Genomic DNA, 12,601 nt, shown 5'->3' on the forward strand with positions numbered 1-12,601 from the left:
GCCAAAAGCACTGCAACCTCTATATTTTCAAGGGCTCTCACCTCTGTACATCATCTGATGGCAAGTTAGGCTTGAAAGTACACTGAAAAATTTACCACACTCATTACATTTCTAATGTTTCTTTCCAATATGGATCATAAGGTATGCATTCAGACTAAGTACTCTGAGACACTCAATACATTTGTAATGTTCCACTCTTCTATGAATTATCTGATTGTGAGGCTTCCACACACAAAAGCTTTGCCACACTCATGACATTTGTATAGTTTCTTTTGAACTCTGACAGTTAAAGATCAACATATATCACACTTGGATGATGTCTCTTATTTGTGGATTTTCTGATGTTTAGTGAGGTTTGAGACCTGAGTAAAGGCTCTTTTAACACTCAAGACATCTGAAAGGTCTCTCTACAAAATGTACTCTCCGATGACTTGTAAGGTGTGATTTTCGACTGAAACACATGCCACACATTACATTTGTAAGGTTCCTCTCCTGTATGTATTCTCCAATGAAGCTGAAGATGTGCTTTTTGACTAAAGGCTTTTCCATACTTCTTACATTTGTAAGGTTTCTCTCCAGTATGAATTCATTGATGCTTTGCAAGGGTTGCCTTTTCGGTAAAGTCCTTCCCACATTGATTACATTTGTAGGATTTCTCTCCCATAGGGATTTGAAAGGTTGTTGCTGACTGAAAAAAACGCCAGGATTCTTGGCCTCCGGAGGAGAAGAATTCAATCTGGGGCCAGACATGAGGCTTGATCGCTCAGAGATTTGTGTAATAAGGTTTTATTAAAGTATAAAGGAGATAGAGAAAGCCTCTGACATAGGCATCAGAAGGGGACAGAAAGAGTACCCCCCTGCTAGTCTTCAGGTGGATGTTATATACCCACTAGCAGTCTGTTCGGAGAAGGTGATGGCACCCCACTCTAGTACTCTTGCCTGGAAAATCCCATGGACAGCATAGCCTGGTGGGCTGCAGTCCATGGGGTCTCGAAGAGTCAGACACGACTGAGTGACTTCACTTTCACTTTTCACTTTCATGCATTGGAGAAGGAAATGGCAACCCACTCCAGTGTTCTTGCCTGGAGAATCCCAGGGACGGGGGAGCCTGATGGGCTGCCGTCTATGGGGTCGCACAGAGTCCGACACGACTGAAGCGACTTAGCAGCAGCAGCAGCAGCAGTCTGTTAATGAAAGAAAGGAATGTCTTAAAACTCAAAATGGCACCAGGCCCCTCATCCATAAGATGCATTTTGGGATAATCTTGGCACCAGACAATTCATCCTGGGCCATAAAATGATTGACTTGAATCTTGTAGAAGGGCAGATTACCATACATTAGTTTTGTTTACATAGATTAGGGGAACAATATCTGAGTATAACATACTGGTTTGTCAAGTAGATTCTGAGCCATTAGATGGAACCAACTTGAAGACGGAGTTTGGGGTAAATGCATGGTACATTATCATAGCTTAAGACAAACATTTCTATAAGAAAAATGCATTGGTTAACTCAAGGTTTGAGAATAGTTAACTTCAGGTGAAACCAGGTGTCATTATGGCAACACAGTATTTTAAGAGAAACCTCCTTTTAAATTTATAAAGAGAAAGAAAAAAATATCACTACTTTGTTTCCTCCTGCCGCTTAAGAGAGATAAAAACGCCTGACACTTGCAACCTATTTCCTCAGTTTGGAGACCCAGTTTGTTTCCTCCTGCCGCTTAAAAGAGATAAAAATGTCTGACACTTGCAGCCTAATTCCTCCATTTGGAGACCCCTGGCCTTCCTGCCTGTTATCCTCTCAGATTCTCTGATGAATTAAAAGGTATGAACTCTAACTAAACAGCTTACCACAAAAATACATTTATAACCTCCCACTTTTCTTTGATTCTATCTACTATGAACTCTCTGTTGATCTGTGATGTTTGGCTTTTGACTAAAGACACTGCCACATACATCACATTTATATAATTTATATTCTATATGAATTATCTGGTGCCTAGAGAGATTTGCTACAGTACGCTTGCCTGGAAAATCCCATGGATGGAGGAGCCTGGTGGGCTGCAGTCCATGGGGTCGCTAAGAGTTGGACACAACTGAGCAACTTCACTTTCACTTTTCACTTTCATGCACTGGAGAAGGACATGGCAACCCACTCCAGTGTTCTTGCCTGGAGAATCCCAGGGACAGGAGAGCCTGGTGGGCTGCCGTCTATGAGGTCACACAGAGTCAAACACGACTGAAGTGACTTAGCAGCAGCAGCAGCAGAGAGATTTGAGGAGCAATTAAAGCTTCTGCCACACTCATTACGTTTGAAAGGTTTCTCTCCAGTATGAATTCTTTGATTATTTGCAAGGGTTGTTCTATGACTGAAGACCCTGCCACACTCATCACATTTGTAAAGTTTCTCTTCCTTATGAATTCTCTGATGAACTGCAAGGTGTGAATTTGTACTGAAGACCTTGACACATGTCACACTTATGTAATATCTCATCTGAATAAATTATCTGATGATTCCTGAGAGCTGAGACATGACTAAAGGTTTTCCTACACTCAATATACTTGGAAGCTCTTTCCCGGTATGCTGTTGGATCTTGTGTCAGTAATAAAGGATGCAAAAAATCATTCCCAAATATATTAGAAAGGTTAGTTTGGACACCAGGAGGTATTCCTTGAAGTGGTGAAGGTAACAAAGTACTGTTGACAGACCTCGTAACTTCATTACATTCAGAAATTATCCCATCAGTTTGAAATATCTGCAATTTATCCTGCAGGTTTAATCGAAGCCTATTTACAAAGGGCTTGATTTCCAAATCCTTTCTTCACTGTTGACCTCTGCCATCAGTGAGAATTCCATCATGAGTTATAGGCATTCCTTTGTTATTTCTTCCACCACTTCTCCAACGACACTCAAAGTCATACATGTCTTCCTGGAGTTCCCTGAGGTAAAAATGTTTGATTTCATGACTTTTAGGTCTTCCCAAGATTGCTGTTTGGAATACTTCTCCTATATCACTGTCTGCTTTGGGTTGTAATTGGTTGACCACATGTATCAGATAGATAGATCTATAAGACATAAAGACTCTATTCACTAAAATTCGTCAATAAGTGTCTCAGTGTCTATTACACCAAAAGTAATACATCTATAACAGTTATAAAACTTTTCCCAACTATGTAATATTTTTCATTTTCGAAAAATTTTGAAACTTTCCAAATATGATATTAAAATTCTGAGAAACACTAGAGCAATAAACTTGTTTATTAAAAATAAGAGTTGTAAAAGATAATTCAAATTGATTTTAGGGAAGAATACTTGCAAACAGCCTATGACAAAAACACGTATACTAGAAAACATGTCAGCTCACACAAAAACACTATTTTTGCACCATGATTTCCATGCATGTACCAATTAACAGTAAACACACTGCAGTCTCATAATTGAGGAGAAAAAAGTACTCTACTATAGATATATTCTCCACACTTACTGTACACAAATAAATGCTAATGAACACACAATATATTGTAATGCTAAAGAATCCAAAACGAGTTTATCTAATAATATGTTGCTATTTAGATCTGTAATATATATACCATAGAGAAAAAAATTCAATACTACAGTTTTTATGAAACAAAATATCTTTCTAAATATGTCCTACAAGATAACATATGCATAACAGGCATTTTGCAACATTAACAAGTAAAAATATATATATAGAAATAATGAAAGACTTCAAAGCAATTACGAGATACAATATCAACATGCAAACCCAATTGGGTTTCTAAACTTTAAAAATGAACAATCAAAGTAATTCAACTGACAAGAAAATTAAAAAAGAATACTTCATCATAACATTATACAAGAAGGGAAGAATTTTTATACTGCAAACTAATGACTTCTGCAAAATATTAGAGAAGACACAAATAAATGTAACACCCCATGCTTCACAGATATTGTGAAGCTGATATTGTCAAGATGTCAGGACTAGTCAAAGTTAACAAAAGATTCAAAACAATCCTTAGTGAAATCCAAACTCTGCTTTTCTTAAGAAACAGATGAATCAATCCTACAATTCCTATGGAATCACAGAAGACAATGAACAGCAAAAACAAACTAGAAAGCAAAGTCAGACATCTCATATTTCTTTATTTCAAAACTGAATCCAACACTACACTAGTCAAAGCAGTATGGTACCAATATAAAGACAGACACCTGAGGAACACAACAGATTCAGAAAAATACTTTTATGTGTAAGGTCACATGATGTTCCACAATAGTGTCCAGACCAAGTAATGGGGCAAGGGCAATCTATGGAACAAAGGTGTTGTGAAAACTGGATATTCACATATAGAATTTAGTGGGAGCATTATTATACACTATACACAAAAATTAACTCAAAATGCTTCAAAGACCTAGACCTCAGTCGCTAGTGTATAAAGCTCCTATAAGTAAATGAACAAAGAATGATTCTTGACAGTGGACTCACCAAAGATTTATCAGATACAACAACAAAAGCTCATGCCAACAAAATAAAAAGATAAACTGGACACATCCTAATTATCAAGTATTGTGCACTAATCCATCCTCAGCAGAGTGAAAAAACAATGTACACTATAATACAAAATATTTGCCAAGCATATATTCAATAATAGCTTAACATCAAGAATACATAAAGAACTCTAAAAAGTACTGATCACCAATTCTTTCTTAACCAACCATCCCACATATTGCAAATAAAACACAAAGAGTAACATAAAATAGAAACTTAATGATAAAAATAAAAGACATTCATTTATAATGCATAAAAATATAAAAAAAGGAAAGTAGCAATGCCTTGAAAAAAAACAAATGATGGTTCATCACTAAAGTTATCGCTCCACTACATAAGCTCTGTCATTAAGTTACTACAAAATTAAGTGTGGAGGCAGAATGATCAATAGCACCCAGGTGACAAGCATGCAGCATCAGCAACAGTTTAGTCAACAGCCTCACAAAAATGAGGGTGTGAACCTGGACAATACCCTTGTCAGGAGAAGTCCAGCAATGGCTTTAAAGAAAAATCAAAATCATCAATTATGATAGTAAGAGAAATAGCACTGACTGAAAGTGTTTGAATACTTTAAGTCAAGAAGCTAAGCAAGGACACTTATGGCTCAAAGAAATCAAGAAAATTTTTGAACATCTACATGAAACTGAAAGTACAACACTCCAAAATTTATAACATGCAGTGAAGGCTATAATAAGAGAAGTCTACATGGCTAAGAAACTTCTCAGGTGGTTCAGTGGTAAACAACATGCTTGCCAATGCAGGAGACCCAGGAGATTCAGGTTTGATCCCTAGGTTGGGAAGATCCCTGGAGAAGGAAATGACGACTCACTTAAGTATTCTTTCTTGGGAAATCTCATGAAGAGAAGAGCCAGATGGGCTACAGCCCATGGGATGCAAAAAGTCAGACATGACAGAGCACACACACACGCACGTGGCTAAATGGTTACCACAAAAAGGAAAAAGAAGTCCAATCAGGAAACTATTTTTACATCTCAAGGAAGGAGAAAGAGAACAAACTAAATTCAGCTTTGACAGAACAAAAGAGTTAAATAAGAAAGATTCAGATCCTGCAAACCCACTCCTGGGCATTTATCTGAAGAAAACCATAATTCAAAACAACAGTGCACCCTAATGTTCACTGTAGCACTATTTACAATAGGCAAGGCATGGAAACAATCTAAATGCCCAGCAACAGAGGAATGGATAAAGAAGACATGGTACATATATACAAGAATATCAGTTGTGTCCGACTCTTTGCAATCCCATGGACTATACAGTCCATGAAATTCTCCAGGCCAGAATACTGGAGTGGGTAGCCTTTCCCTTCTCCAGGGGATCTTCCCAACCCAGGGATCAAACCCAAGTCTCCTGCATTGCAGGTAAATTCTTTACCAACTGAGCTATCAGGGAAGCCCAAATGAAATATTAACTCCTGCATTAAACAAAAAAGAAAGAAAGAATGCCATTTGCAACTACATGCATGGAACTAGAGATTATCACGTTATGACCAACCTAGACAGCATATTGAAAAGCAGAGACATTACTTTGCCAACAAAGGTCCGTCTAATCAAGGCTATGGTTTTTCCAGTGGTCATGTATGGAAGTGAGAGTTGGACTATAAAGAAAGCTGAGCGCTGAAGAATTGATGCTTTTGAACGGTGGTGTTGGAGAAGACTCTTGAGAGTCCCTTGGACTGCATGGAGATCCAACCAGTCCATTCTAAAGGAGATCAGACCTGGGTGTTCATTGAAAGGACTGATGTTGAAGCTGAAACTGCAATACTTTGGCCACCTGATGCAAAGAGCTGACTCACTGGAAAAGACCTTGATATTGGGAAAGATTGAGGGCAGGGGAAGGGGACAACAGAGGATGGATGGTTGGATGGCATCATCGACTCAATGGACATGGCTTTGGGTGGAGTCCAGGAGTTGGTGATGGACAGGGAGGACTAGCAATGCTGCGGTTCATGGGGTCGCAAAGAGTTGGACACGACTGAGCAACTGAACTGACTGAGAGATTATCATACTAAGTGAATAAGCCAGACAGAGAAACACAAATTATCACTTGTGTGTGAAATTAAAATAAAAAAAGATCCAATTGAATTTATGAAACACAAACAGACCGAGAGACATGGAAAACAAACACAGAGGTGACCAAAGCAGAAGGTGGGAGGGATAAATCAGGATTGGGGATTAATACAGACACACTCCTAGGTATAAAACAGATATCCAACAAGGACCTACTACACAGCACAGGGAACTATACTTCATAGTTTGTAATAGCTTATAAGGGAAAAGGATGTGTCAAAGAATATATATAAATAAAACTGAATCACTTTGCTCTATACCCAAAATTAACTGAACATTGTAAATCAACATACTTCAATAAAAAATTTCTAAGTAATAATACCTGCAAATTACAAATACATATCATAAAATAAACAGGTAAATTTGTAGAAACATACTGCTACTGCTATTGCTAAGTCATTTCAGTCGTGTCCGACTCTGTGTGATCCCATAGACGGCAGCCCACTAGGCTCCCCCGTCCCTGGGATTCTCCAGGCAAGAACACTGGAGTGGGTTGCCATTTCCTTCTCCAATGCATGAAAGTGAAAAGTGAAAGTGAAGTCGCTCAGTCGTGTCCGACCCTCAGCAACCCCCTTGGACTGCAGCCTACCGGGCTCCTCTGTCCATGGGATTTTCCAGGCAAGAGTACTGGAGTGGGGTGCCATTGCCTTCTCCATGAAACATACTATCTAATCCTTAATCATGAAGCAAATAAAAATGTGAACCAAATTATAACTAGAAAGATTAAAGCAGTACTTAAAATCCTCAAACTAAGAAAAACCTAGGATCAGATGCCATCTGTGAAATTATACTAAACCTTTACAAAAGAAGTACCTCTAATCCTGCCAAAAATATTACAAAGAGTTGAAGATGCAACACTGACAAACTCACTGAATAGAGCCAACATGATTCTGAAATCGACCCAAAAAAGATCAAAGAACAAAAAAATAAAATCCAATACTCCCTGATGAATATTGATGCAAAATCCTTAACAAAACACCAGCAAACCAACTTCAACCCCACATTAAAAAGATCTGAATTCATGACCAAGTGAATTTTATTCATATAAGGCAAAGAGGACTCAACAAACAAAAATCAACTTATACGTTACATTAACAGAATAAAGGGAAAAAACAACAGATGACCACCTCAACTGATACAGAAAAAAAGTATCTTACAAAATTCAACAACCTTTAAATATATATATACAAACTAGAAAAGATAAAGTATCTCAAAGTAAAATATACCCTGTATGAAAAGAGCACACCTAACATTGTTCTCAATGGTGAAAGACTGAAAACTTCCTCTGAGATCAGGAAGCAGGCAAGGACGTGCACTCTGCACCACTGTTCAACAAAGGACTGAAACCCCTAACCAGAGCAATTAGACAAGAAAAAGAAATCAAAGCTTTCCAAAGTGAAAAATTAGAAAGTTGCCTTCTTTCCTAGAGGACAAGGTCTTTTATGCATAAACTGTAAAGACTCCACACAGACACAAAAAAACCCTGCCACATCAAATAACAATTTTAGCAAACTATCAGGATACAAAAGTCAACATGCAAATCAGTTGCATTTCTCTACAAAATGAACAATGTCAAAAGAAAATCACATAACAATTTTATTTACTATTGTATTAAAAATGGATGAAATATTTAGGAATAATTCACCAAGGAGATGAAACATATACACTGAAAACTACTTAACCACTTCTAAAAGAAATCCAAAATAAACAAATAAATCTAGTAGTCATGGACTGGAAATCTCAGTACTCTTTAAATTTGCAAGTTACCCAAAGTGTTCCACAGATTTAATGAATTCATTATGAAACTTAAAATAGAAATGCTTGCAGAAACAGAAAAAACTTGCCAGAAGTCATAAAGAATCTCAAGGGGACCACAAACTGCAAAAATACTCTTCAATAAGTAGAAAGAAGAAAGATGAAGGCCACCCTTTCTAAAATTTCAAGCCATATCAAAATATAATCCAGATGGTGTAGTACTGGCATAAAAACAGATTTATACACCAAGGAAACAGAAGAGAATGCTCAGAAATAACCATTTGCATATATTTAAAATCTAATGATAAGGATGCTAAGAAAACCCAGTGGAAAAAAGACAGTTGCCATAACAAATGATGAAATTACGGGTTAAACAATGAAGAGGAAACCTCACCTGCATCAAAAGTAAAAAATCTCTGTGCCAAACCACAAAATGAACACCGTGAAAAGACAAAATCTGAAGAACGAAGGCAATGAAAGTGAATTTCCAGCTGTGAGATTTAGATTCATGTCACAGTTTCAAACAGATGATGGAATAGCACACCCTCTATCACTGATACCTGATTCTGAACTTTCCATCCCATTTCCAATCAAGATTTTGAAGTCAGTGCCTCACTCACTTAGCTTCAATTACCTTAGAACAAATTTTCCTTTTTAGGTCTACTTCCAGATTTTACCAGGTACTGTGCATGTTAATACCTGACTTCCACCCACAGCTTTTTAATCCTGATTGACAGAGCAGACTGCACATCCAGAAGAGCCCTAGGCAATCCCTGCTGCCCAACAGCACTGAGCTGCTGCTGCTGCTGCTGCTGCTAAGTCGCTTCAGTCGTGTCCGACTCTGTGCGACCCCATAGATGGCAGCCTACCAGGCTTCCCCATCCCTGGGAGTCTCCAGGCAAGAACACAGGAGTGGGTTGCCATTTCCTTCTTCAATGCATGAAAGTGAAAAGTTAAAGTGAAGTCGCTCAGTTGTGCCCGACTCTAGCGACCCCATGGACTGCAGCCTACCAGGCTCCTCCGTCCATGGGATTTTCCAGGCAAAAGTACTGGAGTGGGGTGCCACTGCCTTCTCCAACAGCACTGAGACCCCTTCTCAAACCTGTGGGTGTGAAGCCCTGCCCAGGATGGTGCCCTCCACACAAGGTCCAGGCCACTGGGTCATGGGGAGATGGGATCTAAGTGGAGACGACAGGCCCTAAAGGAAGTTCCCTGGTGAGTGTGCATGTACAGGCGTCAGGAAGGATACTTCAGAGTCACAGATGATTAGTAAGTCCAAAGAAGGGCATTTCAGGAAGGATAGACTGAGAATCAACTGAGAATATGATTTTACCTGAGAAAGAGGCATTCCTGTTGCCTTTGCCTTTCCTTTCTTCCTCTTTCCAGCTTCTTCCTCAGACAATGTAAGTTTTTAGAAGTTGATCTGGCAAGTGGAAAACAGGCTGCTTAAGGCTTAGAATCAACATCCCCCACTTCGTTTGCCACAACCACAAAAACAGGAAGACCTCACTATGTGGAACAGTCCTTTGGTGTCCACTGCCTCGGGTGGGATGCTGTTTCTGCCCTCCTGTTTCTTCCCTCACACCTGTCCTGCTCCCCTCTGCAACTTGTTCTCCTCTTGCTGCTCTTCTCCCCACCCCCACCCTTCTAATTGTCCTAAATATCTATACATCTGTCTCTTTCTTTCTCCAACTCTGTTCCCTCTCTGGCTTCTAGTCACACCCCTTCTCTCCCTGTTACACTCCCACTCTGGGGCACTCCAGGTTTCTAGGCTTATTTCCTCCTCTTCTCTTCTGCTACTGCTGCTAAGTCACTTCAGTCGTGTCCGACTCTGTGTGACCCCATAGACGGCAGCCCACCAGGCTCCCCCGTCCCTGGGATTCTCCAGGCAAGAACACTGGAGTGGGTTGCCATTTCCTTCTCCAATGCATGAAAGTGAAAAGTGAAAGTGAAGTCACTCAGTCGTGTCTGACTCTTAGCGACCCCATGGATTGCAGCCTACCAGGCTCCTCTGTCCATGGGATTTTCCAGGCAAGAGTACTGGAGTGGGGTGCCTTTGTCAACACCTATCCCTGTTTCTCTCCTAGGATCACCCCTTGTCAGCCCTCCTATCGCAGACGCAGGGCCCCTGTCTCGTTGTCTCCAACTCCTGGAGATCCCACGCAGTGGTCCATTTCTCTTTCACCCACCCGCTACTTTAAGGGAGAAATCTATTTCATGTTACCATCCCTTTGCAAGTGCCTCAGCCATCCTGGGCGACCCCGTCGGTTCTCCCATCGTTTTCCACTTCTGACTTTGCCTTTCACTCTCAGTCACTGCTTCTTCTGATCCCCCTCGCCCACGTATCTACAGAAATGATGAGTAAATGAAACGCCCGCCTATCAAAAGAGCACATTTTCCAACGAGACGGACTCGTGACGGAAAAACGCTGGGTGTCACACGTCCAGCCCAGGGGTGAGGAAAAGGGACTGACCAGGAAGGGAGGCCTGCGGGGCAGAACGATCGGCCTGAGGAGACGCGAGGGCAGAGAGGCTGGAAGCGAGGGGGTCTCAGGGGTCGGGCGGGCTCTCCGGAATCCCAGGACCGGGGAGAGGAATCGGCTTTCCGGGAGCGGGACTGTCGACGCGATCTCCAGGGGCCGACAGGGTGAGGCGGTGGAGGTGGGAGTGCCCGAATCCCCCTCGCGCCCGGGGACTTTACAAGGCACAGGCGCAGGTACTAACGGTTAAGTTTAAGCATGAAAATATCCCGGAAGGCGGCGTCTCCGGGGCCGAAGGCGAAAACCAAACGGCAAGGACAAGCCTCACAGCGATTTCAAATACTTGACCTAAACGGCGGCCTCTGGGTTTATTTGGGGCGGAGTTCGGGGTATTCGGATATTACTGCCGCAGAACCAGCCGGACCCTGAAGATGGGCGTGGCGAAGGCAGGCGCTTAGGGTTACTCTAGGAAAAAAAACACGCAAAGGCCGTGCGGCGACCTTCTCTCTCCGCTTTCCGCTTCCGCAGGAAACTGCGCACGCGCGGATAACGAGGCGGAACTTCCGGGTCGGGGGCTGGGCGGATCGCTGCAGGCGAGGGGCGGGGCGAGGAGCGTCCGGGTCTGCAGGCCAAGAGTAAGGCGGGGCAACGGGCAGGGAGGTGCTTAACAGTTCTGTCATGCCTCATAAATTACATCTGTTTTTTTTTTTTAATCTGTTGCATTTAACATCTATATAGATAGCATATTCTTCTATAATTACAATATGGAAATGTCTATGACCAAATAAACTTTTTGTCATATGTTGAGGAAAGAACGGTGGTAGTAGTGAAAGTCGCTGGGTCGCATCCGACTCTGCGACCCCATGGTCTATACAGTCCATGGACTTCTCCAGGCCAGAATACTGGAGTGGGTAGTATTTCCTTTCTGCGTGGCATCTTCCCAAACCAGGGATCTAACCCAGGTCTCCCGCCTTGCAGGCGGATTCTTTACCACCTGAGCCTCAAGGGAAGCCCTGTTAGTAAGATTCATCCAGTGTTTTAGCAACAACATCTAAGCAGCCACGGTATGGTCAGTGTTGGGGACAGACTTAAAAATCTGCAATCGGTGCATACCTTTGATTTCTTCTTTTAGAACCTGTTGGCTGCTGGACAGTTCTCTTCTCCTTAAATTCTTCCCATTTAATTTGAATTTTATACATTCCCCCACAGCCTCCTGGAAATTTTGAGGATTTGGGTCACTTTGCTCTCCCCCTCCGGATGCGAGGAAAACATGCACTGGGCACAGTGGAGAGGAGGAAGATGGCGGGTTCCGCGGACCAGAGGCGCTGCTGCGGCGGGGCTCCACGCCACCATGCCCGCAGAGGCGGCCGGCCTTCCCAGGTCGCTGTGTCACCCCGTTACACTTTTAAGGCAAAAGCTTATAACTTTGTAGACCAGTTATGTTGGAAACTAGGATCTTTCCTCCTAACAAGTAGAAAAATTTCAATAAAGATTTTATTTTCCTTTTTAAAATTTTTTGCAATTACGAAAGTATGACAACACATTTACATGAGGCTTTGAAAATAGTTACAGACAGTTCCACTATATATTACAATTTTTTTAAGAGTAGACAAATTAAGATTTTTAGTTGGAATTTCAATATTAAACCCTCAAAAATTAATAGAATGGACAGGAAAGTAGGATATACTAGACCTGAAAAGAACTGTGAACCAATTGAACATAATTAAGACTTATA

At 41.2% G+C, this 12,601-nt stretch overlaps 1 protein-coding gene, 1 long non-coding RNA gene and 1 pseudogene across 2 annotated transcripts in view; all 3 read right to left on the bottom strand.

Moving 5' to 3' along the window:
- The window catches only part of LOC133229655 (zinc finger protein 665-like), a 74,255-nt gene that overhangs the window by 28,758 nt on the left and 32,896 nt on the right, over positions 1-12,601 (bottom strand). The gene's annotated exons all lie outside the window — the stretch shown is intronic.
- On the bottom strand, positions 771-11,474 carry LOC133229739 (uncharacterized). Its single transcript, XR_009730628.1, has 3 exons — positions 10,861-11,474; positions 9,721-9,810; positions 771-1,184 (listed from the first exon to the last, which is right to left on the bottom strand). It is a non-coding gene; the product is annotated as an uncharacterized LOC133229739 (long non-coding RNA).
- LOC133229907 (bolA-like protein 3) lies at positions 11,918-12,289 on the bottom strand (annotated as a pseudogene).

Source organism: Bos javanicus, chromosome 18 (genome assembly GCF_032452875.1).
Source record: "Bos javanicus breed banteng chromosome 18, ARS-OSU_banteng_1.0, whole genome shotgun sequence".
NCBI lineage: Eukaryota > Metazoa > Chordata > Mammalia > Artiodactyla > Bovidae > Bos > Bos javanicus.